Source organism: Mus caroli, unplaced genomic scaffold (genome assembly GCF_978045245.1).
Source record: "Mus caroli unplaced genomic scaffold, Mus_caroli_1 scaffold_11, whole genome shotgun sequence".
Classification (NCBI taxonomy): domain Eukaryota; kingdom Metazoa; phylum Chordata; class Mammalia; order Rodentia; family Muridae; genus Mus; species Mus caroli.
In genome coordinates, this window is record NW_028227266.1 from 927,243 (window position 1) to 932,391 (window position 5,149).

Sequence of the window (5,149 nt, forward strand, 5' to 3'; positions counted from 1 at the left end):
CTTTCTCTCTCATAACCCCGGGCTACAGGTTTTGGGGGTTGGTCCATGTCCACCCCCCATCAAGTGGGTCAGAGGCTTGGATGCCCACCCGTGACTGAGTGGAAAGTATCTGGCATCCCTCCCACATTCGCCTGTCCAGAGCATAGGTGGAACTCTGGCGGGACATGGCTATTCTCCCTTCTCCCTCCTTCCCCAGGCCCCTTTTTAGTTCCCACAAAAGAGTTCATCAGTTTAAGAACCAAGCATGGAACTTAAAATCCTGTAGAATAAGTTGTATATTTGAGAGTCAACTTGCAGTTGTTCATGTTCTTACCCAGTTTTCAGTGGTAGCATTAAGGGACAGTCCATAGACTAAAGACTAAAGAGGGTACAATCTTCACTAATAGATCAAACTTCTACATTTTTGCATAGATAATTTATTCCATTATATGTATTTTTCAAGAAAAAAGGGTTTCAAAGCATATAAGAAGAACAAAATTAAAAAAAAAAAAACTGATGTCTTAAAAAAAAAAACAAGGGCACAAGTCCTTCCGGTCCACGCCAGCACTGGGGTTCCTTGCCCGCAGAGTCTCCGGACACCCGCAAGGACCCCCACAGGATCCAACACAGGATCTTAAGACCTCTGGTGAGTGGAACACAACTTCTGCCAGGAGGAAGGTTCGAACACAAGGTATCTGGGCACCTTCCCTGCAAGAGGAGAGCTTGCCTGCAGAGAGTACTCTGACCACTGCAATTAAGTAGAGAACTAGTCTCCCAGGGCTGCTGATATAGGCTAACATAATCACCTGCGGAACAAGCTCTAACAAGAGACAACTATAACAACAACCTCCAGAGATTACCACATGGCGAAAGGCAAACGTAAGAATCCTACTAAAAGAAATCATTACCACTCACCATCATCAGAACGCAGCACTCCCACCCCACCTAGTTCTGGGCACCCCAACACACACAAAAAGCTATATCTGGATTTAAAAGCATATCTCATGATGATGGTAGAGGACATCAAGGACTTTAATAACTCACTTAAAGAAATACAGGAGAACACAGCTAAACAGCTAGAAGACCTTAAAGAGGAAACACAAAAATCCCTTAAAGAATTGCAGGAAAACACGACCAAACAGGTGATGGAATTGAATAAAACCATCCAAGACCTAAAAAAGGAAATAGACACAATAAAGAAAACCCAAAGTGAGGCAACACTGGAGATAGAAAACCTAGGAAAGAAATCTGGAACTATAGATCCGAGCATCAGCAACAGAATACAAGAGATGGAAGAGAGAATCTCAAGTGTAGAAGATTCCATAGAGAATTTGTACTGTGCTGCTTCAGCCAAGTGTCTTGACCTATGCTGTAAGGCTGAACAATAATATCTGGCTCTTTGCCAAAATAAGTTAGTACCTGCTTCCTTCCAATGATAATCATCTGAGCCACTGCTTCATAATATGGCAAGATATTGCGTTTAGAGGAAATCCTAGAATGTATACACATTAGAGGAGACTTTTGCCATAACAATCCTGTAGGCATATGAATCGTATTAAAAATTAACAGATGTAAAGTCAAAGAGTAATCTATATAAGTGACAAATTGTTCTGCAATAGCTTTTTCGACTTGTTGTAAGGCCAGCAATCCTTCTGAGGCTAAAGATCTAGGGGAGGTAGGATCTGGACTCCCTTTAAGAATATCAAATAAAGGTTTCAACTCCCCTGTAGTAAGCTTTAAATAGGGGTGAAGCCAATTAATATCACCTAAAAATTTTTGAAAATCATTCAAAGTCCTTAAGTTATCTCTGCAAATAACTATCTTCTGGGGAAAAACAGCTTGATTAGTAAGTCTAAAACCGAAATAATTATAAGGATCCTGAGTTTGTATCCTTTCAGGAGTTATCTGTAATCCTTTATCAGCTAAAGCTTTATGTATACCTCTATAACACAAAAGCAAATCCTGGTGGTCTTTTCCAGGCAACCCAGGACAAATTTTTAACTGTCCCAAAACAGTCTTTTTAAAGGAACAGTATTTTTTTTAATGAGGTGCATAAGCAATTGCAAACTTGAGAATTAATAGCATCTGAGGGATGAACAATTTTAAGCAATTGTAAGCTCTGAGATATATATATTAATAAAGATACAAATTAAAGATTGATTATTCAACATTTTAAAACACCATCTACAGCACACAATTTAATTATCTGTACTGAAGCAGGAGAAAATTCAAAAGAATAAGTGTGTGATCCAATTCACATATACTTTTCTCCCATAAAAGGGCTGTTTTTAAACACAGTAATTGGGATGCATGCATGCATGAATTTATAGAAGATACAGAAGCATGCATAAAAACAATCTTTTAACTTATCTTTGGGATAATGATTGTCAATTTTATTTAAAATGATGGTTTGCAATAGATCAAATATTAATATTCTGTAATAACCAAATTAATTGCTATTTGGAACAAGGAACAGACACTTTGTCAGGTTCTTAAGACACAATTTTTGTTATAGGTTTTCTAAAATATATGAATTTATCTTACAATTCTTTATTAGCACCACAGCAGCCTTAATAGGATGTTAAAACTGTGCTTTGAGGTGAAGAAGGATGATTTTACAACAATGTTTTCTCTTGTCAGGGAATACAGAAAATAAAGGGGGTAGGATGTCATAGCAGGCAAAATACATTGAAGTTACCTGACGTGAAACAAAGGAATGACTTCAAAAGGACTACAGGAACCAGGTAAATGTTTACACTAAAGTTAAAGCAGTCCTGCCTTGGGTCAGCTTAATGACAGGTAAGGATTTCACACTCTAGTCACAATTTGTGCTACCCCTTTGAGCCTTGTGAAAGCTAGCACCAGGGAGTTCTGCTTTAGCAGACCTTCTCATGAATAATGCAATACCACAACCTCCCTCTTTCCTAGGCCTTGATAAATTCCTGTATGAGTGTAACTTTTAAGTATCTGTGGAGAATCTCCATTTATCAGAAGAATTCACCAACTTGCTTCTAATACGCAATGCAGCCTGCTATACCTGACTGTAGTGAAGATCTCTGTCAAAGAATTGCTGTGGGCACATTTAATAACCATTAACTAAAATAGGCAGCTAATATTAATTATCATTGATTATAATAGATAACAATTATAAAAGCTTTCTTTAATTTCTGCAAAGCCTTTTGTTCTTTGCCAGTTAATTTGTGTCTCACTTAATAGCACCTAACAAAGGCTTAAGTTCTCCTGTAGTGAGTTTAAGGTGAGGTCTAAGCCAATTAACATCTCCTGGAAGCTTTTAAAAATAAAATTTTGAAGCAAATCAATTTTTCATTCTTAGATTTTTTTGTACCACAATCTTATAGTATAACTAAAACCCTAGGTATTCAAAAGATATTGCTTCTGAATCTTTTCTGGAGCAATAGCTACTCCCCAGAACTTAAAAGCTCCTTGTGTGAGAGCAAGGATTTAAAGTAAACTTCCCTTGAGAGGCATTAGATAATAAAATACTTTCCACTTAGGAAACAATATACACTGAAAGATTCAAACTCTTAGCTTCTTGTATTGAAGCGGAGACACTAAGAATTTTTCTTACATGAGGTAAGGCTATATAAGCCATACCTAGAGGCAAAATTTTCCAGTGATTGCAAGTTCTCTAGAAGCAAGCTCTTTACAATTTTCCGGATGCTAAGGAAAAAACAAACTCTTAAATCTATAGTAACTTTATATGAAGTAGGCAAGTCAAATCGCAATATCCTGATAAATTCTACAGCCTGATTGACCTTTCATAAATTTAGAATTTAAACTTTATTTAGAACAACATCTGAATAGATCTGCAACCATGCTCTTTTAGCTAAAAGAAATTTTCCCTGAAGGCAAGGAGAGGCAAGTTTCAAGAGCTTCCTTATGCACCGTTTGCAAGAAAAAAGAAAGTCACACAAGCCCCAAAGAGGCTGCTCTGAGCTTAGTTCCTCTTGGCGTGAGGACAGATTTCAGAATTTTTAAGTTTCTTTTGCAATATTAGACTATAACTACAACCTTGGGAAAACAAAACCCAATTTCAAAACAATTTATGACCTTAGAATAAACATCAAAACTTCACTATCAAGTTATCAAAATTTGGCTGCCAATTTATATCTATGATGTATGACAGTGCAAGTTTCAATGCTTCATTAAAGAGACATTGCTTTAAATCTTATCTTTAATTCTACTTTCAAGGATAAGAATCACATTAAATATTATCTCAACTAGAAGTATCCTTAGAGACCCAGCCTCTTGGCCTGCCTTATGCTACGTGTTGGAAAGACTCCAAACCTGAGTTACCAGGTTAAAGCTAACTTTCTAGTAACCAGTGTTACACCTTTTGATCATACCCAATAACTTATAAGCTAGTACTCTTGTGATGAAGACACGCAGAGCATATTACACCTCTAAGACCAGTAAAAAAACCAAATGAAGCGGCTACACGAGTCTAATAAACTTAGACCAATCAAAGAATTTCAATTTTTCTAGCTATAATTATAAGACAAAAAGCACCTTGTCATTAGCTAAATGCAATAATCACGATTGCAGAGAACCCTCCAGGATAAAACCATCTAACATCTTTTTTACCCCAAAACTAAGAGGCTGCAGACTCCCTTTCTTTGAGAGCAGCTTTTCCAGCAGCGGCTCCCCTGCTGTGCCTGGTCCTGGCTAAAGCCTGTGGCCACTCTCTTGTTGAACCAGCAGATAAAGATAGCCATCTTTATTTTTCAACATGAAGCACAGAACATTCAGTCATTCAGACAACTAGACATGAACACACATGGATTGACATGTGAACGGACCAGTGCACCAGACATTAGACAACACAGAGAGAACAGAGAACTTCTGCTGTAGAGGCCAGAGAGAAAAAGGCAGGGCGCCCCCGAATTTTTCTCTGCCTCTGGGAGAGTTTCAAAATCCATTTTCCTCTATATATTTAACTCCATCGTTTTAAGCCCTATTCCTTTAGTCTGATGCAGTTCTTGACTGCGGACAACCACCTGTTTCATTATTTTTTAAACCCTTTTCCTCTCGCCTGAAGCAGCTTTTAAAAGCTCCGGACAACTGCCTGCTCAGTTCCTTGTTCTGATAATTCGCTGCTAACTTAAGTGAAAACCAGCGTTGGGTTAGCACTGATTCCAAACTTAGCCCG